General features: G+C 45.2%; 1 protein-coding gene across 1 annotated transcript in view; it reads right to left on the bottom strand.

Moving 5' to 3' along the window:
- GORASP1 (golgi reassembly stacking protein 1) overlaps positions 1 to 27,661 on the bottom strand; it is a 234,994-nt gene that overhangs the window by 1,493 nt on the left and 205,840 nt on the right. The gene's annotated exons all lie outside the window — the stretch shown is intronic.

Here is a 27,661-nt window from a genome sequence, read left to right as displayed (position 1 = left end):
CCAGCTCTCAGCCCAAACTGAGAAATAAACATTCTTTAAGGGATAAAGTAGCCCTGCTGTATATTAAAAGGATATTGCAAGTCACCAAGGAATTCAATAACCATATAGAGGAACGGCCTTAAGGCAGAGTGCATTTATAAGGTTAGGGAACTCAAAAGGTAACTAGAAATATCCTTAGGTACCCCAGAGAGTTCTTTTTCCCATATAAACACCATCACCTCATTCATTCAAATTCACTTTATTTGATTTTCATTTTAAATATTTAAAAAGCATAACACACAAGTACAAAATACAGATATTTCTAAAATCTTTGGTTTAAAGGGGAACCACCCATCATATTGTAATAAAATTCACATATAACAAGTACAAAGATAAATTCAATTAATGCTTGACGAGTTCATGATCTACAAAAATGGTTTGTGCGAGACAGACAAGTTTCTTAAAAATGTGTTAAATGTTTTTGTGATTTGATAACAGCTTTTAAAAATAGTGCTATATTTTTTGCATAACAATAATTCTCCAATAATTGGAGTGCAAAATAAGCCGGGCGACATTGCCTCAGACCCCACATTTTTAAAATTGGGATAATCCATCTCTTACTATATACCCCATAATATATACAAAATAAAACAATGTGTATTGTTGATTGGGCTGCAACACCATCACATGGGCACGGACCTACATTTCTTGACTAGTCGTTTATCACAGGAAACGACACTAAGTGATTAAGAACAATCTAATCTAAATCGGACCAATACAAATCTATCATATCCGGTTATCTGATAAGTCAGATAGGGTGGCATTCCTATAGTAGAGCGAATCAACTGGTTTTGGCCGACTGGACTTGTGAGCTTCACTTACGTATCTTAATTCATCCATGTGAAGCATACACTTTTAAAAAATATTTTCAAGAATTATTATTCAGCTTTGATGGATTACTGAAATATTCAGGGAGTCCCAAGTCAATCATAAAATCTTTAATATATTTCAGCCATCTGATATCTAGCGCTTGCTCTAGTTTAAGGGAATCTGTTATTACGCTTTGATTGAATGTCGTCTTAGTTGATGTCCAAACAAGATGCCACAATAAGAGTGGCCGGACTCTTATTTTATCAGTTATATACTGCAGCTCCAGCTCTGTATGGCAGACGAACGTTGAAGTAGAGCAAGGGACTGCCAATACATAGCGGATAAAGGCGTTTTCTACTTTCGGTATCACTGATACATTAGAATATCCCCAAATCCCTGCCCCATATAAAACTGCACTAATGCATTTGACCTCATATCTTAATCAATTTAAATGGTGGCCTCTTTCCTAATTTCTGCGCAAAATTTACGAGACCAGTCGCGGATTTCATAAATAGGAGTTTCTTTGCCCTTACGGCCTCTTGCCAGGAACCCTTGTTATCCATAAGATTATCCAAATATGGATATGATTTTATGTTTTCAAGTTTACCGCTACCAATACAAATAGATTTCTCTTTCCAAGTGGCTTCCCCGCAAGCCATTATATAAGTTTTTGTGGCATTCATCTTTAAATCGAGGCTTTCTATATAATCATTATATTTATGTAGAACCTGCTGTAGCTCTATTGGTGTTCGGGCCATTATCACAGCGTCATCGGCGTAGAGTAGGGCCAGTATCAGTCGATTTTGAACCTGGGGCAGGTCCCGACACCCCTCAAGTATCACCCGCTCTAAACCATTTGTATACAGGGTAAATAAGAAGGGTGCCAGGACACAGCCCTGCCTGACCCCCCCTTTCTACTTCGAATGAGAAGGTGTTTTCTCCATTAGGTCCAAACCTTTCCCTGGCTCTAGTGTACAAATATAATCCTCTGACCACTTGTACTAGGGCTACTTCGACTCCCATTTCTTCGAGGATTCGCCATAATTTCTCGTGACATACACAATCGAAAGCTGTGGAGAGATCGACGAAGGCCAGGTACAATCTCCCTTTCTTTGTATATTTTTCTGCCAGAATAGTTAAATTTAGGCCCTGTTCTATAGTTCAAGCCTTCTCTAAAGCCAAATTGCAGGTTGGTTAATATTTTATTTTCCTCCGCCCATTCCTGAAAAAGATTTAGAATAATTCGCCCCATCACCTTCCCCACCGAATCTAATAAAGAAATCGGCCGATAGCATGCTGGATTTAATCTATTGCCTTTTTTAAAAATCAGAACCAACTGTGACTCCGACCAAGAACCTATTAGAACGACTTTGCAGACTGCTACAAGTACCTGTTTTATAATGGGGCCCCATAGCTCTAAATTGTATTTAAATATGTCTATGGGCGCCCCATCTGGTCCCGGGCCTTATTTTACCCTTACTGGCTTTCAGGGCAAGATGCACTTCGTCCAAAGTAAAATTAATATTAATCGGGAAGGACACTTTGGAGGGGTTAAGTAATAAGGAATAGTCATTTTGCTGGCCGACTTCCTTCTTTGCGTACATCCTGGAAAAATGCTCTACCCATTGATCCTCACTTATGGCAATTTCCAGTCTCGGAGCATTCTTTAAATTATTATATGCCTTTGTGCAATTTTTATCGAACCAATCCACTTTCTGTATTTTCCCCTTTTTTATTTCCTTTTTCAACGAATCCCTAATGGAGTCTATAATATGTATGTAAGCCCCCAAAATGTCTGTGCGCTGCAGACTCCTCAAGGCATGTGAGAATATGATCCATGGTTTTTTCTACCACTACTTTCGTTATTTCTGAAGGCTCTACCTGGCCCCATTTTAATGAATAGCCGTTTATTTTGTTTATTTCTAAATGCTGTAAATTTAGAGTTCTTTCAGGGCGTACTTCCCGCACCTTTTTTTCCACGGATATCCCCACACTTTGGGGGAAGTGGTCACTTAAAACATTTTTATGGGTTTTAAAACTTTGGACCCTCGCAGCCCTCCTATTTGGGATTATTATATAATAAATAGTGGTATTCATCCCCCTACCATGAAAAGTCTGCGAGAACTGTGTGGGCGGGGAAGTCCTAACATTTGCAAAACTCATATCTAATAAGAACAATAATTCATTTAGGGCATCACCCTGTAATGTATGTGAAAAATGTGGAATACTGCATTCTCTCACATCCATTAAGCCGCAGATTGTTTCATCACTATGTGGACACAAGGCATTATTAAAATCACCCCACCCAAACCAGTAGTAAATCTCCCCTATGATTATTCAAATTTTTCAACATTGCTTCTCTAAGTTGTTTTAACAGGTCTATTACATCTTCCCTCCTTTCGTTGTTATAAAAATTTACCAAGATTGTCTCCCTCATGTCTGTTTTCATAGTCAGGACTTGATCATTTGGTTCAGAGATATTCAATGACACTTTGTTTAACCTTAACAAATTTGACACATAAATGCACAGACCTCTCTTAGGTCTCCCACTTACAGAGGGTAAAGCTGGTGTGTTAAAGGTCTTATAGCCTTCCATGTGTAATTCTTCTCAAGACCAAGTTACCTGTAAACACAATATGTCGATTTTTTAAACAAAATGTATCCAGACCTGGTACAATAGTTTGGGACGAAGTCCTGCTATGTTCCAGAAAAGGACAGCAATACTATGTGTTGGATCGATGCCTTTCGTTAAAGTTTCGTTGTTCGGGCGGATGTGTAAAAATTGTAGATGTCGACCCAGTATGTACAGGAATTTGTTTGGGGGGTGGATATACTACAGTGTTCCTGTAATTTGTTCTGGGTGCGCCCCAAAGGCGCAGAGAGTTTGCCCATTCGAGTAAAGCCCTATTAGTGTTTCTAATGTTTCCCCCGGAAGGTTAATTTATTTCTAGCCTATTTATTGCTAGCCTACGCTCAACAGCAGCACTGGTTATTAAGATATTCCCTCATATGTATTGGTTATTTTCCAATTTGTTGGTCCTATCAGATACTTGATAGTTTTCGGCAAGAGCCGCTACTGGAATATCAAGTGGAACTATGGGACGCTTAATCAGTCAATCTATCTCCTCTAGGGAGGTCAATGGAGCATACCGATTGTTCAGGGTGATATTTAGCGGGTAATCCGTAATGCCAAAGGTTTTTCCCGCAACATCCCCCCTGATTATATTTGCGGTCCTATAAAAGTAGCCCAAGGGAGGGATGTTTATATCATCCATCTTTAGGGGACCATCCTCCTTTCCGCAGAATCCTTTCTACTAGCTCCGGGGTTTTAAAAGTTAAAACTATACAGTCCACGGGAAGGGATTTCTTCTCTTTCCCTACCCATTTTATCCTTCTCGCCATTTTGAATTCCCTAAAAAGTAGTTGAGCTAGGCCTACCCTATGACTTAGCCAGTGTAGCGTTTTATTTCTCAGGTTTTCCCCAGTTTCTCTATCATCTGATCGCAGCTTGGAGCATTAGCTAAAATGACTGTGTAAGGGGTACAAGCTGGCGGGAGGTCTAAATACGGATAGTCTATAGGTTCCTCCTTCGTATGTTCACTATCCCTTTGTGTATATGGGGGTTCCGCCCAATATGGTGGTTATCTATTTGAGTCCTTCTGCTTTTTTCGTGATCACGCTCCAATTGTTGACCTCGTCTTTCCCTTGAGTGAGATTTGTATACGCCTGATCTACGTGTTGAGTGATTTGTCCTGGCTTATTTTCCATTATACTTCCTCCCCTTATAATGGCTTTGCCGACAAACTCATCTTAGTTGCTTAATCATTTTTTGGGAGCTTCTCGGTCTACAAGAGCCACTAGAGTTTGCTTTATCGCTTTGACTCTCCCCTCAATACTAGCTATCGAGTCCCTAAGAAAGAGATCTAATTTGTGCACCACGGTGAATAAATCAGTATCTTTTTGTTTAGCTCTGGTGCTTTTCTCCCCGGAGATCTTTCTATGGGTTTTTTCGGGGCCGTTTTTTCCAGGTACTGCTCTTTTAACTGTCTTTACCCTTATAGGAGTGGTAATTGCAGTTGAGTTTGAGGGGTCTGCTATCTCTACTTTTTCTATAGCTCTAGTATTTGATGGCTTTTTTGTACGCTTTTGTGGGGGCTGAATGGGGGAATACCTATTGCCTGATGTGTTCTGTTCTATTGAGTCTGTCACATACTGTATTGAGCTGTTTACTCGCAAGGTGGCAGTAGACGGCACCTTGTTTGTGTTATCAGATTCTTTCTAAGTGACCATTGGTCGGAATTTGCCATCGCGCCAATGACCTTTAACGATCGTGCACGTTCAACTATAGGCTAGTTCACCCCCCCCCCCCCTCCCCCGTAGTGGGTTGAGCTGATCGGTCAGTATAAATTATACATTCATACTGCTCTAGAGGCAGAATTTCAGTAGGCAGTGGACATTCTTGTTCGTATTGTAGAAATGCTTGTGTTTTCAAATGAGGATCAAAAACGTATTCAACATCTGTCGCAGCAAGAGAATTAACCCATTGTAGCCATCTCGGATGTAACGCTTTAGCATTAGGAATGCTCGCTTTTGTCACTGCCTCTAAGGCAGGTACAGGTGTAACTACCATAATGCGCTTACCCTGTGCGATGGCTCTCTTTTGCTACAGCAGTTTGAACAGCTGTCAGAATTTTTTCTTTAGAAGGGAATTTCATTTCTGCTTGTGTATATAAATGTGATTTGTAAGCTATTGGTACTTTTTCACCTTCGTTAAAAGTTAACTACGTGAATCTGCATTGTCCTGGAATGATTCGGATCACTAAGTTGCGTAAATTTACGCAGGTTTACAAATGTTTAGTTGCTAACATGTCTGTTTGTAGTGAATGCAAAATTTCTTTGTTTGTGTCCAATTAACTGCTTTAAAATCCGGTTTGATTAATTCGTAGAGAGGTTTAACCCTTTCTGCGTAATTTAGAATGCAAGTCCTTCCGAAATTCAGAAAACCTAGAATTGCCTAAGTTTTTCAGCGTTTTTGGAGGTTGGAGCTGCGCACAATTTTCTAAAAATTTGTCTGCCAGGCTTTTGCCTTCACTGGATAACTCGTATCCTAGAAAAAGGTCGTTGAGGTGGGCAATTCTTGATTTCTTAAAATTGAACTTTACCCTTCAGAGGCGAAACCTAATATAATGGTGTTCACCCTGTTCAAGTGCCCGTTCAAGTCATCGTCTGTCAGATAGAGGTCATTCACATATGACAATGCCTCGTCATCATAAGTTTGTAGTAACTCAGTTACCTTTGCTGAGAATAACCCAGGACTATTCTTGAATCCCTGAGGGAGACAACAGAAGTGACGCTGTGTCCCCATGATTGAGAAAGCTATCAAATACCTACTTTCTGGTGCAATGTTTTGACAGAAGAAACCATTAGAAATATCTAATGTTTTATATTTTTTACGCACAATGTTATTCATTATTATTGTTATTGTTATATGTACTTCTAAAGCGCGACATTCATCCAACAGGATATCACGGCGCTACAGTTAAACAGTAAGCCATAAGCAAGATACCAGGGACTATTATTTATACTAGTTAGGGAATAATACAGGTTTTTAGTTTTTTTCTGAAAGTGAGGTAACAATCAGTACATCGAAGATCAATAGGCAAGTCATTCCAGCACTTAGCGGCAAGGTGTGAGAAGGCGCACCCGCCCATCCTGGATAATTTTATTCGTGTGGTGACCGCTTTAGCTGTGGCTTGTGAGCGTAGGTTAGGAACTGGGGCATAGAGCTTAATTCTGTTCCGCAAGATGTAAGGACCAGTATTATGCAAAGTTTTATGAGCAATGCACAACATTTTAAAAGCTGCTCTTTGCCTCATAGGCAACCAATGTAACGCTCTCAGGCAGTTTGTAGCAGAATCATACTTTTTTTTTCGCAGACAGCTTTAGCTGCCGCATTCTGGACCAGCTGTAGTTTTGAGAATAGATAATCGGCCATACCCACAAACAGCGAGTTGCCGTAGTCCAGCCTACTAATCAGTAAAGTTTGAACTAGAATCTGTCTACATTCCATCGGAATCCAGGGAAAAACTCGTTTCAGCATTTTTAGTATGGCGAATCCTTTGCCACATATTGTGGTAACATGATGCTTCATGGATAAAGTGGTGTCCATATGGATTCTCAGATTTCTAGCGGTCAGGGTTGGGTTTGGTGGGGTACCTAAAGTGTTTGGGCACCACGAGTTGCCCCAGAGCTGTTTGGATCCACCAAATGGAAGAATTTCTGACTTGTCAGCATTTAATTTCAAGTAGTGCCCATGCATCCAGTTAGATAGTTCTGACAGGCAGTTATGTAACCTATTTTTGGCGCCCTCTTCACCATTGAGGGTTACCATCAGCTGAGTATCATCAGCATAAGAGCAGATATTGATACCCCATTTATTGCCTATAGACGCCAGTGAAGAGACAAACATTGAACAATGTTGGGCTCAATGAGGCTCCCTGTGACACTCCATATTTGATCTTCCGAGGAGTGGAGGAGAAGTTTCCTAAGCAGATGGACTGGGATCGGTTCGATAGAAAGGACTCCAGCCAGTACAGGGCTTTACCATGTATTCCTTTAGCAGCTAGCATATTTATTAACAGTTTGTGGGAAACGGTATCAAACGCCGCTGATAATCAAGTAATATCAGGGCGACTGTTTTGCCTTTATCAGTCCGCATTCGAATATCGTCCATAACAGCCAGGAGCATTGTCTCAGTACTGTTATTTGATCTAAAACCAGTCTGAGAAACGTCCAGCAAGTTATTAATTTCTAGAAAGCTTGACAACTGTTTAGTTACCAATCGTTCTAAAACCTTTGATAGGTATGGAAGTTGAGAAATAGGACGGTAATTGGCTGGATCATTTATATGCGCGCCAGCTTTTTTTAGTAGGGGAATTACAGCTGCATTTTTCCACATTTCTGGGAATTCGGCTTGATCCAAGGAAAGATTAAGAACTTTTGTAACTGCTGGACAAATTACAGGTGTAAGTTGGGAAAAGATATAGTGTGGACAAACATCCCATGGTGATCCTGATTTAATTTCTAACATAGCTTTGCTGACTTCTTCAGAAAAAGGGCCGAAAGTAGAACAGCTAGCCTGCAGAGTAGAATCAACATGATACTCTACATGGTCCTGGCTATTATTTACAAAGGAAGCATAGATTTTGTCAATTTTTTCACTAAAAAAATCACAAATTTTAGAGCAGTTTTCAAGTGAAGGAGTCAAGTTTGAGGTGAGACTCGGTGGGTTACAGAGTTCTTTTACTATTTTAAAAAGCTCCTTCGAAGAGTTTTTGTTGTCTAGTATTCTTTGGGAAAAATAGTCTCTTTGCATTACGTATAGCTGTGTTGTATACTTTTAGCTGATGTTTATAAGTAGCTCTATCTTCCGACGTTTTGCTTAATCTCCATTTGTGTTTCAGAGTGGTACATTTTCTTTTTTCAATCTTTAGGTCTGAGCCGTACCATTTCTCTGCGATTTTTCGATTAGGTCGATCTATTGTACTGGACAGTGAACAATGATCCAGCGCCTTTTCAATGTTGCTAAGCAATTGGCGAATTTCTTCCTCACTGGAAGTTCCAGGACTAAGATTATAATCAAAATATTTTGTAAATTTTTCCACAGAGAATTTTCTCCAGCATTTTGTAGAATATGTCGACTGAACGAAGGGTCTTTTGTTCTTTATGGGTAGGTTCAAATTAAAATCGATCCTATAGTGGTCCGACCAAGTCAAAGGAGTAATATTTGTAATAGTGATATTTGATATATTAGTGAAGATAAGATCTAGCATATGCCCCGCTCTATGTGTGGGGTATGCCTTTTTCTGTGACAATTGCATGATTTCTATATCAGTTGCAAGGCGTTTGGTTAGGGGATTGTCATGGAGATCAAAATGAACATTGAAGTCGCGGAGGACTATGATATTTTTATGTTTAAGACAAACAGGAAGAATTTGTTCCAGGAGTTGAGTGCTAAAATCAATCTTACTACTAGGGGGGTTATAAATAATAGCACCTCCAAGAATCACCTGCGTATTAATAGAGATAGAAAAAATCAGGATGTCATGCTTGCCTAGTTGCGTAACTATTTCTTGACGACAGGTAAAAGTGTCTTTAAAAATCATAGCCACCCCACCACCTCTTAATGCCGTACTGTGAGCATTTTGCACTGTAAATGTTTTGCAACAAGAGTTTAGATGTATGTAATCCAAAACTAGAGGATATGCATTGTCTGGTTTGGAGACAGGAAACAAAGGATTGTTCATTGACGAGATGCATGTTTCAATCACCACCTGGTATTCAAGTTGATCTAAGATCTCCCTGATCTGTTTTTAGCTTCTTGCTTAACTGGGTACTGCCTTTGTGCAGTTCGTTGATTTTTCAACTGGATTTTATGGTGAGGAGAATCCTCATACCATACAGGATACTTGTATAATGCGGGAGCCTGGGCAACTGCCCAATTCCTGGCATAAGTATATTAAATTAATTGGAATGTGGTTGGAAAAGGCTGGCATAATGATGTCCTCGCCATGTGGGCACTCCTTGACAAATTCTGGTGGCCAGTCTTGTTCAGCGAGAAGAATGTCATAACCCTTTGAAAGTCGCTCCTGAAAGAGTGCTCTCACTTTTCTAGGTATGTCTCCCTCCATCCGGAGCGTTACTTCGTATAACTTATGTGGAGAACTAACCCTGTTATCTGCAGTTTCAACATGAATGTATTCATTCAAGTCCACGGTCTCCAGATGATCCTTCAGGTTTTGGCGAGCTATGGTGACTTGTGCTGCGCTGTCCAACATGGTCTGAGCCCATTCTCCATTCTTGAGTTGTGTCCTCAAGATCCTCGGCATGTCTGATTTTTAGACCCGCTACCTTCTTTTTGGTAAATAGAGGTTTCTTATTTTTCTGAACATGTTGATCGTCTTTGGACTTCATGCGTTCTTCCTTGTTTTCTGACTGTCCTCTTCTTTCGGATTTCTGTGAAGAAGTCTGAAAGGTACGAGAGGAATGTGTATCAGTATTAGTATCTTGATATCTATCAGGTTTTCTCAAATTGTCCCTATTCCTGAGGTCATACCTCCTTTCAGAGGGCTCCTTTTGAGGAGACCTACCTCTGGAATGAGAACGCTTCTCTTTAGAAGTTTTGTTTAGTGTTTTCCCACTTTTTTTTTTAAAGAAGGAATAGGAGTGTTTTTAATAAGTAACTTTTCAGGACTTTCAGACAGTTGGGGTTTCACTGGTTTCCCACCTAGACTGCCTCTGCCTAATTCTTCATAGGATTTTTCAATTATTCTGGCTAGTTCTTGTGGTTGCTCAGTTACATCAAATTCCCTTAATTTTTGGCGGATCGCCACTGATGCTGCTTCACCTTTAATATTAGCTAATATTATTGCTGAAACCGGTTTGAAATCTTTCTGTAGTTTCATACCCAAATTTAAAGCAGGCTCTGCCCCAAATTAATTTTGAATCTGTTTTAGGACGTCCGGTATCACCGACATAGATGGAACACCATGTGTTTTAGTGTAAATTGCAGCAAAGACTGTACCCCAAGTGGTGCTGTCCTCCAGATGTGGTGTAATCCCCATTGGTAAACAGATTGTTAGAATTCTGTGTTTCTCATAAGGGTTAGTATTCGGAAATACTGCTTCGATTTGAGTGATTTTCTGAGCTATCCAGAATGGAATTTGTTCCCGTTTTGCAGGTAATTTACCAATGACTGAATGTAGAGTCTGTGATGTAATTCTTAGTGTATTTTCCCCTGGTGAGGGGGATGGTGTGGAATCATTGTGGGTTGGACTGTGAGAGTCTGCATGACATACTGAACCAATTGTATATAGATTTTGATGAACTCTTAGTTGAGCTAGAAAGTTTACATCTGTCATATTATTAATGTCATGATGTGGTCTATAGCTGGCTAAGACCGGCCATGTTGCTCCTGGTCTACCTAGTGGACCGAGCCTGGTAATGTGATTTAAATGTTTTAGGGCGCCTTTAAACCAGAGCTCATGCTCCTGGTATGTTAGTGGAATTTCAATATCATCGAAAGGAATGCATTCCTCTGGTGGATCATCTTTGTAGAGGCCTACACAGCCCCGCCCACTGCGACGGATGCCCGCACCGCGGCAGAATGTCCGCTGCGGTAATCAAGTTAAGAGGGAAAAAAACGTTTTGCTCCAAGAAGGGTGTAGCTGTACTAATCACACCAACAAAAATTAGCAGAGAGTCAGAAAAGCTAGTAAAATTATGTATCCAACATAAATAGAAAAATGGAGAAGCTGTCAGTGTAAGAGAGTTCTCATCAGTCCACCATCAAGACCGCCCTTCATCATCTGGGATCTCTTATTCCTTCGAGGAAAGGTAGTCCACAAAGACCGGCAGAGTTATTAAGCCAGGTCAAGGGTGTACCAAACACACCAACTCAGATGTGAACAGGGTGTGCCTAATGTGGAACTGAATAGCAGTGCTGAAAAGTGAAAAGTGTTAAAGTGATAAAAGAAAAGAGAAAAAGCTCTACAATTAGGTAGTGATAGGGGAAAACTATTTTTTTAAATTTTTTTTTTTAATTTTTGGAAGACCTTTATTGACAAAAACCACAAACAATACAGCAACGAGCCCGAGGGCTAGCAAGTACAGCACATTGCAACAAAAAGGGTGCTAAGGACATGTAACAGGAATAATGAGGTCTAATTTTAAAGATTGTTCCTGTAGGATAGACAGAAGCAGGATATCGAAGAACAACGAGTTAGATCTGGCGTCGTAGGAGCAGGATTGACAAATAGGAACTGTAATAAAATGCCAGATTCGCTGCCTATCACACATGCAAAACGTCTAAACCCAGAAAAAAGAGAAAGAATAGAGGGCCCATAGAACCTAAAAGAAAAAACCAAAAACCCCCCCTATCCACCCCCCACCCTGCACAAATGCAGCTGGCTACGGCCCAACCCCCCCTAGCAATGTGCCTGTCGCCCAGTAAAAGGAGTCCCGAAATATAGAGAGTAAGAAAAGAATCCTAATCTATAACTCTCAAAAATAAAGAAAGGTGGGGAGGAGCCCACCACCCGTCCCTCGGCCCCACCGTCCCGCAAAGCCAGCAACAACACAGAGGAAAAAGCCTGGTGATATGAAGCGATAAAATCAGGATAAATTAGAGATGCAGAATCGACACATAGCACAGTCAAAAGCAGCGACACACCACCCGCATGCCCAGGTCAGCAACAGGAGATCCCCAGACCATAATAATAGATGTTCACCCCTGACCCGTTCTTTCTCCGCCACCACTGCTAATCACGGAAACCCAGAGAATCCAGGGAGATGTATACGATAGTCCAAACGGGGAACATCGACTGGAGCACTCAACCATGTCCCGTACATACAAGGCCAATGAGAACCAGCTGGGCCAGGAGTACGCCACACCCGTGGCACAAAGCAAAGTCGAAAGTCTCAGTGTCAGGCCCCTTCTGGAGCGATCTCCGGATAGATGGGGATACAGTGCTGGGATAGGACACTCGTCGTGATTGCAGACCGTACTTTCCATTTCGGCCAGGGCAATAATCAGCAGTAGCAAGAGGCACCCCGGGGTCTGGGGTCGCTGGGCAGGCACCACTACGCAACGCCGCCATCTTGTCGCATTCAGACGTAGAGCAAAGAACCTCGCTACTGTCTAACGAGGCGGCCATTTTAGAGCATCCACGATCACTTATTAGAACGTCCACCTTGTTGATCAGGATTTTAGCAGAGTGTAGCACTTCGGAGTGAAGGGAGACAATAGCCGCCAATAGATCTCCATAACCCCGAGCAGTTCCATGTGCCTCCCCGGTCAAGTCGCCTCGCACCACACATCCACCATCACTCCATAACACAGTCTCTCCGAAGCTGCCCTCCATTGTGCACTTCGTGAACACCACTGGAAAAAACCTCAAGTAATGCAGGGCCGCTAATATTAGCTAAAGGCGTGCAGCTCTAGGAAAGGCAGTAAGCAGGTACAAAAAGAGGCCGTAAACAGTGCCCCAGAAGCGAGCCGCTCCGCTCGACATCGAGGGGGTAGAAAGATCGGGGGGCTCCCGCCGCCAGCATGGTAGTGTTCAAGCACACGTCCGCAGTCGCGATGTGGGCATCTGCACTCATGCAATCTCTGCGGATAGTTCGCCAGGCACAACCAACGCAGTACCTGCAGTCCAAAGGAGCACACGTTCCAAAGTCGGCCGCGTTTATCGTAAATGATCCGACCGGGTCAAAGCCGCTTCTGACGCCCGGTGTTGATCACCCGGCAGCCGGCACCAGCATCCACTCGAGGCCCCGGACTCGGGTCCGCTGCGGGCCGCAAACTTCAGTCGGACATTGCTCCCACTTGCAAAAAGTCGCAAGCCTCAGGATTACACCGCAGGATGCCTGGGCGCATCGGCTTCCACGTCGTGCCTTCTAAAAACAGGATCACCGGCAGGATAGTCACGAAGAAGGAGACGGTCTCCGGAGCCAAGGGACTACACGTCCGATCAGGTCGCCATCTTGGCTCCTCCTTCCGGGAAAACTATTTTTAATATGCACCCTTTCACTCCCAAATCAATAAAAACAGTGCAAGGTGTAGTGTAACAAATGACTACCACAAAGAATGTTAGGTCAACATGTTTCTGCAGTCATTAGAGCTCATAAGTCTCCTGCTGCTTCCTCACCAGTCGTCCCTCTGAAGCTCCTTCGTAGGGTACGAAAGAGCTTCAGAGGGACGACCGGTGTACCGACGGAGAGAGTGGTGCACCCACTACCTGAGCTGGTGCCAGGTGAGGTGGGGCTGTTCCTTCCCAGCGAATGGCTGGGAAGAGGAGTATATATTGCACTTATTAGGTGATATCTTTACTTTTTTAACATATAGCAGTAGCACTAATAGTCCTGAGGAAGCAGCAGGAGACTTATGAGCTCTAATGACTCCAGAAACATGTCGACCTAACATTCTTTGTGGTAGTCATTTGTTACACTACACCTTGCACTGTTTTTATTGATTTGGGAGTGAAAGGGTGCATATTAAAAATAGTTTTCCCCTATCACTACCTAATTTTAGAGCTTTTTCTCTTTCTTTTATCACTTTAACACTTTTCACTTTTCAGCACTGCTATTCAGTTCCACATTAGGCACACCCTGTTTACATCTGAGTTGGTGTGTTTGGTACACCCTTGACCTGGCTTAACTCAGCCGGTCTTTGTGGACTACCTTTCCTCAAAGGAATAAGAGATCCCAGATGATGAAGGGCGGTCTCGATGGTGGACTGATGGGAACTCGCTTACACTGACAGCTTCTCCCTTTTTCTATTTCTGTTGGATACATAATTTTACTAGCTTTTCTGACTCTCTGCTAATTTTTGTTGGTGTCATTAGTATTCAGGGGGTTTAGCAGTGAGGGTCATAACAAATTCCCCTGGGACCTCCTTCAGTGTTCCGCTGTACTAATCAGCCTGGAGCAAGATCATTGGGAGTGTGTCAGTTCCTTTGCTATTCTACAGAGACATGCATTTTGTATCCAGGATTCACACAAAAGTGGCAACTGGTGAATTTAGAAAGTGATGGACTGAGCAAGATAGCGAAGAGAATGAGCTACATTTCTTCATGTGTGTTCGGGGATCAGTTCGTTCTCCACCCACACAAAAGGAGCCAACTGAAGCATTTTACCTCACATTTCATACATGGACCTAAAAATCTAGATGGGAGAGCAACTGCAGGCATGACCCAGATGCCTGGCTCAGCTCGAGATCTTTGACCCTCAATACCCAAAACAAAGCAAGCTTTCATATGGCTTCTGCTTGCCACCCACACTCTAACTCATGTACCAAGAATTAAAGGCAAATAATTAACCCATGATGTACAACAGTATTAAGAGATACCCATCTAGGGGCTGAATTGTACAACGTGAAACTAGAAAACCTGGGATCAATCCCAGCTTTCCAGCTTTAACACGTTTTGTGCTCCTAAGAAAATATATTTCAGTGAGCGACCTTATTTCATTATCACATATGAAAACCTTTAAATACAGGATTTCAGAACATGCACCGTACAAAAATCTCATGTTTGATTTCATAGACTAGGATGTTGCTACATATTTAATAAGAATGCATGGTGTGTATTACCACAGAGCTGCGTATGTTTCTAAAATCATGTTTAAAAACACTGCAGACATTGTGGCCTACTGGCTACAGGGGCCAACTATGCAACATGAAGAAGCAGTTTTGTATCATGATAAATCTCCCTGCTGAAAAAGTGGAACATAATACAAGACTTTGGTAAGGTGCCCTTATGTCCTTAGGCAAAGTTCTTTTAATGTAAAACTGGCAAAAATGAAATGTGAATATTGACCGTCACCTATGCTCTAACCATCCTCCAAGAATGAAGGGCAAAACATTACACATTTGATGTCAGAAAGATACTCATCTAGTGACTAAATTGCAGTATGCAATTAGAAAGTCTGGCATTAATCTTGGCTTCCTGCTTGCCCAAATTGTGTGATCTTAAGCAAATAATTTCAACGAGCTACCTTTTTGTTCATTATCATACATAAGAGCACCTCCAAAAACATGAGTTCAAGGTGTGTGCTGTACAAAAACAGGTCTTATTTTAATAGTCTATAAATCTGTTCCATGCATAATAAGCATCTAGCCCACATACATGTTACTGGATTGTCTTAGTTCACTGATAACGTTATTACAGTTGGGCCTATAATGAACAAGTTACTTACCTTTGGTACCTATATATCTGTAAAAGACATTCGTTCTAGATTCCTTACCTTAGAATTACCCCCATGCATCAGACTGGATCCGGAGAATTTGTTTTGTAGCAATACCCCTGCGAATTGATAGGTGGAGTCGGTCGATTCTGCGTTCGTTGTCTGTGTTGTGGTCGCTGGGATGACATTGTAGTATCTTAGACGCCCCCCCTCGCACGGACGTCAGTTCTTTACACATGCAAAAATAACAATTGATGCACAGACTGCAGAACAAGGTCATACATTCACCCTAGGCAGAGATCTGGGCCTAAATCTCGTTTTTTTGCTCACCATGCCATTCCAGTTTGGACCCAGCCATATGCAAATCAGTCTTGGCCATGCGCCCAATGGGAACATTAAAGCCCGAACTGCCAGGGCAGGTCCTCCCTGAACTGGAAACAAGCATCCTAGGACCGGTTTCGGCCTTTCAACTCATCAGCCAGGATAACTGGACTCCGGGGGCATGGAGAGCAAGGGACCCATGTCTGGGCATACCCTTTCCACTTGGGGCGACAAATGGAAAAAGAACAATTGATGGACAGTTCTTTACACAACATTCCACACCAGAAGCGCAGAGCCATGCAAGACACTGACCACTGGTGCACAAAACTAGGGTCCTGAAAGGAAGTCCTTTAATCTAGAAGTACATTCGCAGAATGGGGAGGATGGGTGGGGCAGTAAGGAATCTATAACTGATATAACTCTTACAGATATATCGTTACCGAAGGTAAGTAACTTGTTCATCTGAAATAGACTATTAGTTATAGATTCCTTACCTTAGAATAGATACCACAGCAATACCAACCCCGGAGGTGGGTCTGCGAACTAAGTTCACACCAGGAAGTCATTGGAGAACAGAATGGCCTAAGAAGCAGTCTCTCCGGACTTGAGAATCCAGACAGTAATGTAGGTAAACGTGTGCAGTGACGCCCATTTGGCTGCCTGGCAGATATTATGAAGAGGGACTCCATGTACCAAAGCAGTAGTGGCTGCTGTCCTTCTTTGCCAAAGAGTAACACATTTTTATGCAAAGAAGGACCCACCGAGAGATGGCCGCTTTTGCACGGCCCAACCTTTCTTGGCGTCCACATAGCCAAAGAGTTTGTCATCCACCCGTAATGGTCTTGTGCCATCTAGATAGAAAGATAGCTCATGTTTTGGATCCAGACGGTGAAGCCTTGCTTCCTCTTTTGAAGGGTGTGGAGGCAGAAAGAAGGTGGGAAAAGTGATTTTTTGACACATTTGAAAAGAAGTAACCACTTTGGGAAGAAAGCAAGGTCTGGTTTTTAAAGACGACCTTGCCCGGATGCACAGCAAGAAAAGGAGGCAGAGAGGACAGAGCCTGAAGCTCACTCACCCTGCGAGCAGAGGTGATGGCCACTAGAAAGGCAGTCTTTAAAGTTAAATGTCTGAGAGGACAGTTATGTAATGGCTCAACAGGAGAGCACATAAGATATGTTAGAACCAAGTTCAAGTCACCATGCCACAAACCTGTTCCATCTACAGACGTCTACAGTCTTAGTGGAGGGAAGCCTGACTGCCAAGATAACATTACAGACTTCGGGAGGAAGGTCAAGGCTGTAAACTGTCGCCGCTCAATCTTCACGCAAGTAGGTGTAGGCTGGACAGGTTCGTGTGGAGGACAGTTCCCTGCTGCTGCGACAGAAGATCCTCCCGAAGAGGCAGTCGGATCGGAGGATCGATGGCCCATTGTAACAGCTCGTGATACCAGACTCTTCGTGCCCAATCCAGAGCCACAAGGATGACTATGGCCCAGTCGCGCTTGATATTCAGCACTCTGGGCGGAAGTGGTATAGGCAGAAAGGCGTATAGAAGACTTCAACTCCACTCGCGATGAAAAGCGTTGCCTAGCGAGTGCCGCCTTGGAAATGCCAACGCGCAGAACTGCTGACATTGCACATACCCATTGCTGAAAGAGACCTTGCACCACCTCAGAGTGAAGACGCCAATCGTGATCCATCATGTACCTGCGGCTGAGTTTGTCTGTACTGGCGTTCAGTGAACCTGCCAGGTGTCGAACCACCAGGGATATGCCCTGATGTTCCAGCCATGTCCAGAGGCGAAGAGCCTCTTGACATAGGGTCCACGACCCCACCCGCCCCGTTTGTTGCAGTACCACATGGCGGTGGTGTTGTCCGTGAGCACCTGTACTACTCTTCCCCGGACAGGGGGAAGGAATGCCTTGAGTGCAAGATGAATTGCCCAGTGCTCCAGAAGGTTTATGTGGAGCTCGGACTTTACTGGAGAACAGAGGCCTCTGATCTCCGCCTCTCCCATGTGGCCGCCCCATCCCAGAAGGGCTGCGTCTGTCACCACCGTAAACTCTGGTTGTGGAAGGGAGAGGGACCTGCTGTTGACCCAATCTTGGTTCGTGAGCCACCACTGCAATTGGCGTGCAGTGCCCTCCGAGATCTGGATGCAATCTGAAAGATTCCCCTTACGCCGTGCCCACTCGAACTTCGAGCCTGCATATGCCACCTGGCATGATCCACCAGCCGGATGCAGGAAGCCATGAGGCCCAGCAGCCTCTCATTTTGACCGAAACCCAGGATAGAGGATGAAAGATCGGAACCATAACCCCAATATTCTGGACTCCTTGCTCTGGAGGATAGGCCCGAAACTGCATCGTGTCCAGAACCACTCCGATGAAGAGGAGCTTCTGAGAGGGACTCAGGTGTGACTTTGGCAGGTTGATAGAGAACCCCAGGTCAGCCATAGTCTGGAGGTGGGAGATGACAGCCTGAGGCGAGCAAGCATTCAACAGCCAGTCGCAGGTGGGGGAAGACTGGAACTCTTGACATGCGCAGATGAGCTGCAACCACCATCACTTTCATGAACACCCTAGGGGCGCTGATAAGGCCAAAGAGGAGCAGGGTGAACTGAAAGTGCTTGTTGCCTACCGTGAACTGTAGGTAACGCTGATGGGCCGGCAGGACAGGGATGTGGAAATAAGCGTCCTGCAAGTCCAACACTATCATCCAATCTCCAGGGTCGAGGGCAGTCAGGACCTCAGCCAGTCAACATTTTGAACTTCTCCTTCCGGAGGAAGCGGTTGACGTTCCTGAGATCCAAGATAGGACGCAGGCCTTTGTCCTTCTTGGGCACTGGAATGTAGTGGGAATAACAACCACGACCTACTTCTGGGACAGGATCTCATTCAATGGCTCCCTTGGCCAAGAGAGCTGTAACTTCCTGTTGGAGAAGGGCCAAGTGATCCTCTGACATGCAATGGAACTGAGGTGGCATGGCTGGAGGGGTAGTCTCAAAGGGGAGGGAGTAGCCCCTTTGGACTATCTGCAAAACCCACCTGTCCGACGTAACGTCCTGCCAGTGGGGCAGGTGATTGCAAATTCTGCCACCCACTGGCAACTGGTGGCCCTGGAGGGTCGAACTAGGAGGGTTTGGAGGCGGCTGCAGAGGGGGCACTGGTTGACTGGGCCGCCCGCTGGCCCCCTGACCCACGACGCTGGGTCCATGGCCCCAGCCGAGGAGAGGCTGAACAGTTTGCGCAGGCATGTGGCTCTGGGCGGAACGTGGTGGGGCACCCCTTCCGTAGCCACGAAAGGGGAGAAAAGCAGGCTACGTAGGGCGTGTGGAAGCGAGGTCTAAGGACCTGGCCGTAGACCTGAAATCCTTAAAACGCTAGAGCGTGTTGTCAGCTTTGTTGCAAAACAGGCGACGGCCATCAAAGGGCATGTCCAAAAGAGTCAATTCGACATCTCCAGAAAAGCTACTGGACCTCGGCCAGGTGCAGTGTCTCTGGGCTACCAACATGGAAATGGTTCTACCCAGCGGGTCGGCGGTATCCAGCCCACATCGAATGGCGAACTTGGCAGCATCTCAACCCCTGGCAATGGCTTGGAAGAGAGGCCCCGGCTTCCTCTGGGCACTGTAGCATCACCTGCGCAACCATATCCCACACAGAGTGGGTGTAATGGCCCAACAGACATGCAGTGCTCACCGACCGCAGTCCCAAGCTTTTTGAAGAAAACATCTTCCCAAGATGATCCAGCTTTTTGGATTCCCTATCCAGGGGAGCAGTAGGGAATGCACCTTTGGAAGTAGAAGCGTGGACCATCAATCTCTCAGGGGTAGGGTATTGGAGAGGAAAATGAGGGTCGCCTGGGGCGGGAAGGTGGCGTTGGGCAATCATCCTATCCGCAGGAGCCCCTGTGCTGGGCCTGGACCAGGTGCCCAGAAGGATGTCGGAGGCCCTCATTGAATGGCAGCAGGGGCTCTGAAGAGGCTGCTGCCGGCTGAAGCACCTCAGTCAGGAGGTTAGTCCTGACTGCAACTGAAGGAAGCTCGAAGTTTAAGGCCTCAGCCGCCCTATGCAACACCACTGCATAAGTTTCCCCCCCCCTCCTCCGTAGCCAAGGTAGGAGGAGAAAGCATGCCAAGGTCTGGTGAGGTGTCCAGACCACTGGCATCACCCAAATCCTCTCCAGTCCGGTTCTTCCAACTGGTCTGCAAGCAGGTCAATAGACCCCTCCCAGCCCTCCTCAGACTCACCTGGTTGTCACTCAGAGCGATAGGGAACAGCATGGTAGAACAGGGGTACAAAAGTACCCTTCGGCGTTGGATCTGGCGATGTCGTTCCGGCTCCATGTCCACGTGGAGGTAGAGGCCGGGGGCAAGGCCGGCGAGTAACAACCAGCGTCTGAGGTGTCGACATCTGGAGTGGTGCCTGGGGAGGCATCGTAAGGTCAACCGGCGCGGATCCGAATCCAGGCCAGAATCCTTGGGGGCCCGTTGACACCAGGGCCGGAGCCGCCGGTTTCGAAGGCCTAGGGCCCCCAAAATAATCTGGGGGCCCGAAGTCGGGCTGCACAAAAATGGAGTGGAGGGCTTCACAAAAACTACGAAGTTGGGCAGGGGTTGCTCCGGGTCCCAGAAAGGGAGGGAAGCTCAGAGCAGACTCAGCAGGCTCCGCAGACGGAGCCGCAGAACGAGCACCGTCGGGAGTCGGCCGACGGACAGGAGAACGCGAAGAGCGGCAATGCTTCTTTGCCTTCTTTTTGTGATTAGACTTACCCGAAGACAGACTTCGATGACGAGTGGTGGTGGCAGCTCCTTGACCAGTCCCGCGATCTCCCTCTCAACCAGGACTGCAGGGCCTCGAGAAGCTTTCTGGACTGCTCCTGCAAAGACTTCGGGTTCATGGCCCAGTCGTCAGAGCACGACTTCGGGTCGCGGTCCGAGATGGACATCAGTTGGTGACAGAAGCCTTGAAGCCGGTCTGACGAGGCATTCCTAGTGCACCCGGAGTCATAATGACAAAAAAGACGCTGACAAAAGTAGAAAAATATAATTCAAAAAGTGACTGGTGGTACTGCTCTCTCCAGATCTGCGCTGGCTGGCACGGAAAAAGAAAGAACAGACGTCAGCTCGCGAGGGCGGTGTCTAAGTAAATACTGCAACCTCCTCCCGGCGACCACAACACAGACTAATAATGCAGACTCGACCGACGCCAACTATTGACGCACAGCGGTACTGCTACGAACATTTTCTCCGAATCCAGTCTGACACCTGGGGGTCTATAACTAATGGTCTCTTTCAGATGTTTCAATTTAGGTTTAAAAACGGACTTTTCAGAATTACCTCAGTGCTGGGATAGAATCGGATATGATAAAGAATTTCTCTTGGTTTCATGATTTGCTAGCCAGAGTGATAGTTATTTTAAAAAAATTAAAAAGATCATGTTAAATACTTTTAATGCTCGTATCATCTCTCCCTTCTTTGTTGGCTCGCCCACCTCAGTTTGCTACTCTTTTGCAGATAAAATTCTAAACAATCTACCAGCCTCTTCGAGGACCCATGTTACCTCGTAGAAACTACCAGTAAAGTGTGAGGTACAGTGAGCATCCCTGTCATTTCTTACAGAATTTATGCAGTGGAAGCTGGAAACCACTGCCAGCCTCAAGAGATCATACATTGGGGCAGTAAGCACCTCTTTAATTACTATCTCGATATTAAACATTCGTAGGGCTGCTTTTAATTCACCGAGCATCCCTGCTCCATGCCTTAGGGCCAGATGACAAGTTGGGCAGTTAGTTTTGTCCCGTGGGTAAAACTCGTGAAATAATGTACCCCGTGGAATCGTTATTTTTCAGAGGTGATAAATTACGCCTCAGCTTGTAATCAGGCTCCTATAGAATACATGCAGGGAGCAGGAAGCAAAGCTTTGTTGTGCTGCTCTTAACACTTCTTACACCAGAGCCAGAGGGGACAGGAAGTTTCTCTTCAGCTGCCTTATTCCTCGCCTCATACAGTGCAGCTTCATAGGGCAGTACAAAAGCTTTCTGGTGCCGTTAATACCACAAGGTGCACCTTCAGGAGCATTAAGCATACTATGAGCTGCCCTACTTGCCAATTATTACTGGATCAAGCCTAGACTGCAGTGGCGTCCTCTTCGCTATAGCAGAGGAGCATTGCCCCACTGCTTTCATGCAATGCGAGAAGCAAAACCAAAATATTTTTGAGTTATCATTTTAGGTTTGTGCTGTTTTGCGGGCGGAACTGCTCTGCTCTTGGAGCAGGGCTGGAGAGGAGGGGTTTGCTCACTCCTACGTGCGCAATGACTGTCTGGTCAGCCCGAGTCATGCACACTCTCCCCGTTCTCCATACAGGCTGCATTACAGCCTGCATGGAGAATATGCCATCCCCTGCATTCCCTGGCTGTGTCACAGTGCTCAGACCAATCAAAATGTTTCCTTTTCCTGAAGTCGGAGGCAGGAGAGAGCAGGAGCAGAAAGGTGAGACCCGGCGGCAAGCAAGTCATTTTTTAATACATTTTTCTTTTACTCTGCTCACTCCCTCCCTCGTCCTGCGTGACACACCCTCCGCGAGCCATGCTAGCCACCACTGCTAGCCTGCCAGCATGGTGCTGCTGCCTATGGTCTTAAAATGGTGAGGTAGGCCACCAGGCCTTCCGGACACATGCTGGCACATAACCTTATGCCCAATCAAACTCCGACGAGCTTCTGAAGTGACATAAGGGCGCATGACTGACGAGCCCCAAATTACCATATCGAACATGCTGAATTGCCCAACGCTAGTGCAGCATGTCAGTTATGTATTGAGTCTGTGTAAAGACAGGCCGTAACAGCCCACGCCAGACATGCACAATACAGCCCAGTGACACCCTCTTATTGCACTAGGTGATCTTGTAGCCCTTACATGTAATCTGAGCATTGATGTCATGTATGTGTTTGAGCTTGCATAGCGCACAGCTACCTGCAGTGGGTTTCCCGGCGCTTGCTTAGGGAACCCGTCCTGGTATTCCCCTGTGAGATAACCCCGGCAGGGTATCCACAAGGTGAAAGCCAGGCATCCCGCCACGAGGGGCCGTTGTGGAGATTAAGCAAGCTATTGCCCAGAGTCACAGAGTGTGAACCCTTGAGTCGAGAAGGCACCGGAGCGAGAATTAGCGAGTCCGTGGAATTTTTTAGCCCAAGACCCGCCGAGGCGGGGAATTGAACCCTGGTCCAGGGCCGATCTCAGCTTCCGGGTCTGCCGCCTCTAACCCCTGAGCCACACTTCTCCACAAATGATGTCATGATGCAGTGAGGCGTGGTGGCTAGTGAGCAGATGATACAGAAGACTGATGGCATTTTAAAAACTGTTTGGACAACTAAAACCTCTTGTGAGCTTGACTGTACACTTGTGGCGTAGACCAGGTAGCAGGTTTATTCAGGTCTCCCATGGGAATGTTCCATAAGAACACCATAGTAGTCTCCTTCTTTCGAGTAGAATGTGCTTGTGGCATAATATGTAATAAAGTTTATTTTTTGCATTGCAGGTTTGTAAATGTGTATTAATTCTGGGGATTCGACCTTCAGGAGATAGGATTGCCTGTATGAAGTTTTGCAAATGTAGCAGTGCCTTCAGCTTACGCACAGATTTATATCTGTCAGTTTAGTACATCAGTGCTCTCTTGACAAGTGTATCCAAAGCGCTTTCTGCCAGTCTCTGGGCGCTGGAAGAAAACATACAACTCGAATATCTAACTTACATGAAAAGGAGAAAACTTTATGGAGGAATTTTTGGTTTGTTTCTAAAACTACTCTAACTTTATGTACCTCAATAAAAGGTTACGCCACAGTTAGGGCTTGCAACTCAGATTCTCCAGAGTCAAGTTAAAGCAACAAGAAAGGCTACCTTCCAGGACCAGAATCGCACTTCACAACAATGTAGTAGCTACAGACGAAAAGCAATTAGTGCCGTTCAGATTATGTTCCAGGCATGAAATACTTGGTAGAATCACTCTTAAGGTGCTCCATGAAGGCCTTAACTGCCTGCATTTTAATGGGAGACATGTATTCTGCATTGCTGTGGGCTGCCACTGCAACTAAGTGTAAATGAATGGTAGGTTGCCACTCCGAGTTTTGTAGATGTAAAAATAGAAGATAATGCCCTTTAGCAATGGATTTAGGGGGATAGGGGGAAAGGGGGTTGGGTTGGGGGGTTGGAAGGTGTCTATTTGCATACCCAAACAAAAATGGAAAAATCTCTTCCACTTCGCTGCATAGTGCGCACAAAGGGGGATTACACAACTCATGCAGAATTGGAATACACTTCTCAGGAAGTTTGGGGTAACCCAACTCTATGACCTTGCTCGTCACATAGCTAGGTTTAGCAGCAGGAGGTCCGATGTAAATACTGGCATTGATGCGGAGCTGAAGCTTCTTGTGAGGGTTTACCGACATTTCCAGCAGCATAGAGTATTCGTTCTTTCTCGCCCAAGTCGGTGCCATCAGAATGAGTGAACTGGATATTAGCCTCATTTTTCCTCGCCAGGTAGTAGACTTTAGTCCAGTTGGTGATAAGGCATTAGCCTGATGGCACCTTTGGCCAAGAGCACTTGTACTTGCTTCTTTAACAGCTGTACATGGCTGCAACTCATGTGGCAACAAGGTGGTTATTTAAGGTGGCGCGGTGTGGAACCCCAGGCAATACACTTGCTGTACCACTGAAAGCATCCAGTTGTCAGTTGTTTCCTTCCGCAGTAGGAGGAAATCCCCTCACCAGTCTCCTGACAGGAAGGATTTGGGATCAGAGGGAATTGACGGGCAAGTCACGGCTTGGAGGTAGAAGAGAATTTGTTGGAGCAGCCTCTTAAGCTGCCGGTGCCACAGTAGCCATCCTTGCTAAAGGGCTTAAGTCCTAGTGCGTTGTGGGTGTTTAAGTCTGCAGGGACCCAGGGGCCATTGTAGTCTGTGTCCTTTAAATTTGTTTGAGCATTGAGCCAACCAGAGGGCCAAACAGATCTCCATCAAAAAGGACACTGGGGACGTGTTGTACCCCTGTCCTAAACACAAACTATCTAAGCAAGGGAACTGAGCAGCGTTCAACTGTTGAGCTCTTTGGAGGTGGTGTCGGCAGAGTGCAGAGCACACCAGATGCCTATGTTAGAGAGGAACTTCCTTTTCACACTCCGTTATTGCCCCTCCCCTTGCGGTAGGCTTTAAGGCGGTGCTTCACCTCTTCTTCCATCTCTTAATATCTGGAGATCAATTTAGTGGATAGGCTGGGCCCACAGTCATGTGCTTCCCAGACGCATCAATTTTCTTGTTCTCATTATCTGGAGCAGGCACCTTCTGTTGCATGGAGAAGGTGGCTCTTTGGTCCGGTAGTGACATGGGCATGGAGTATGTCACACGACAGACTTAATTCGAGGGGGGCGGTAGGTTTAAAATGCAGAAGCTGGTTCAGTCACCAGAACCTAGAACCCTCAGGGTTACTTCCACATCTGAAATGCACCATTTTGAAGAGGGGAAAACAACAAGGGTAACAAGATATGCTGTATCTTTTGGAATGTGACAAGGCGGGGGGGCAGAGCCCAGAACGAATGGATTAAGTGTACATACTAGGTTGTATCAAGTTGCGGGGACATGCAAGAAAGGGGAGATTTGATAACCAAGGGTGGTTTCCGTTCCAATAATAAGTGATAATGGAGTGAGATGAACCTGGAGGATACCTAGGTGTGGCTAAAAACCACATCTGTGGAAGGTACTCTTGACTACAGTCTCATTTAGTAATGCTGGGGGTGGGAGTGGGACAGATAAATGACAGCCTACAGACCGAGCCACTGGAATTAGGAGACTAAATTATGCAGCAAGAAAAGGCAAACAGCAGCCCTTTTTTGATAGTATAACTTACTTTGTAATATTCAGATACAATTACACTATCTGGGCAAATATTTCACCTCATTTGTAACAGTTCAACAACAAAATATAGAAATAAGCAACTAAAAGATGATCAGTTAACCTTTGCTAAGGGGCCTTCCACTACCTGCAAATATATGTTGCAATGTTTTTGTTACTTTGTATTACTTTCAGATAGAAATATTTGTTGAAATCTGCAGATTATGGATTTGCCACAGAATCCATCATCTGCTGCATAATTATGAAGATAATGCTGCAGAATCGCATAATTCCAGCGGCCATGCCTATAAGCCATGGCCAGCTATAGTTTCTGCCCGAGGAGCATCACCAGTCTTCTTCACCACCCTGACCAGCAGGGACAGAACCCAAGTCACTCTTTGCAGTATCCTGGAAAAAATTCCCCATGAAAACCCAGATCAACAGTTTCATTAGCCTGCTTCCTCGCTCTTCGCATGTTCCGTAAAATCTTCAAATGGCTCCCCATCAATACTAGATGCAAGGTCACTAAAGCCCTTGTCACTAGCCGTCTGGACCACAGCAACATACTCTACAAGGTAATCACCGCTCACCTCCTGAAGAGGTGGCCAACCATCCAGAACTCCACTGCCAGACTCATCCTAGACCACCCCAAATGGACCCACATCACCCCTCACCTCCAGAAACTCCACTGGCTCCTCATACGAAAGATGTCAAGTAAAGATGCTGATCCACACCTACAAAGCCCTGCACAGCCAATGACCAGCTTACATCAACCACCGCCTGAACTTCCAACAGTCCTCCAGGCATTTGCGCTCCGCCTCCCTCCATCCCTTCCTCCCTTCCTCCATCTCGCTCTCTTGCACCCCTGCAACTGTGGAGGACACTATCTCAAGGCTAAATCCTGGGACGACCTTCCCCTGCACCTGCAGACCTCTACCTCACTCCTAGACCTGGCTGATCAACTAATCCCACCTAAAGCAACAAGACCACCAGTGACAGGATGCCCTCCCAGGTGATTAGTCGTGCTTTATAAAGCCTGCTTAGTTGACTGATTGACAGTAGGGTTTCTAAACAAGTCACTGATCTGGTTAGAAAGTCATTAGCATTAGACCTAGAGAGCACTGTGAGCTCGTGTAGAATACAAATGTTGGACCCAGCCAAGGATAACCCCTACCCATCTGTGGCTATGGTTAGTCAAGTCTGGAATATATACTGCATCAAGTAGGATGGGGCAGGGGGACACAATGGGTTAAACAGTAATTCTGGCAGCCTACATCACCATATTTCTCAGAATAAGGCAGGGCAAAAACAAACACTTTCAAAAGGAAAGCCTATTTTGTTTTTGAGGATACTTGAACAACGTTTTGAATCTACTTCTCAGGCATATGCTGGGGGAGTGAATCAGAATAATGTTTTCACGTTATGAGATTTACAGGCCCTTAAAACGTCCCATGTGTTTTAGATTTTTGTTGGTGCTAGAGCAGAAATGGTAGGGGCACTGTATATTAGTGAACAGTGAAACCATTGTTTCCCCAGTCACAGACAAGCCGTTGGAAAGAATCCAAGCTAGTTGTAAAACATAAGAAACCTGGCCCACAGACAGAGGAGGAGGAGGAGGAGGAGGGGGGGGGGGGGGGGGAAGGGTCAATAGGAAAAAACATAACCACGCTATGTGTATATGTTTCTCAAGGCCTTAATACATCCACATACTGTGCATACTTCTGACTTCTGACCCCTAATTGAGCTGGATTTCTTAAAACAGTGTGCTAGGAATACGTGTTGCCAGAATGATTCACTATGAATGAGATGACGTTTGCAGCAATTTGAATTCGATTTTTTTTCTTCCAGGTGAAGACATGGGACAC

Source organism: Lissotriton vulgaris, chromosome 10, assembly GCF_964263255.1.
Source record: "Lissotriton vulgaris chromosome 10, aLisVul1.2, whole genome shotgun sequence".
Lineage (NCBI taxonomy): Eukaryota > Metazoa > Chordata > Amphibia > Caudata > Salamandridae > Lissotriton > Lissotriton vulgaris.
The sequence above is the reverse complement of the archived record's forward strand: the minus strand, read 5'-3'. Positions and strand labels throughout refer to the sequence as shown.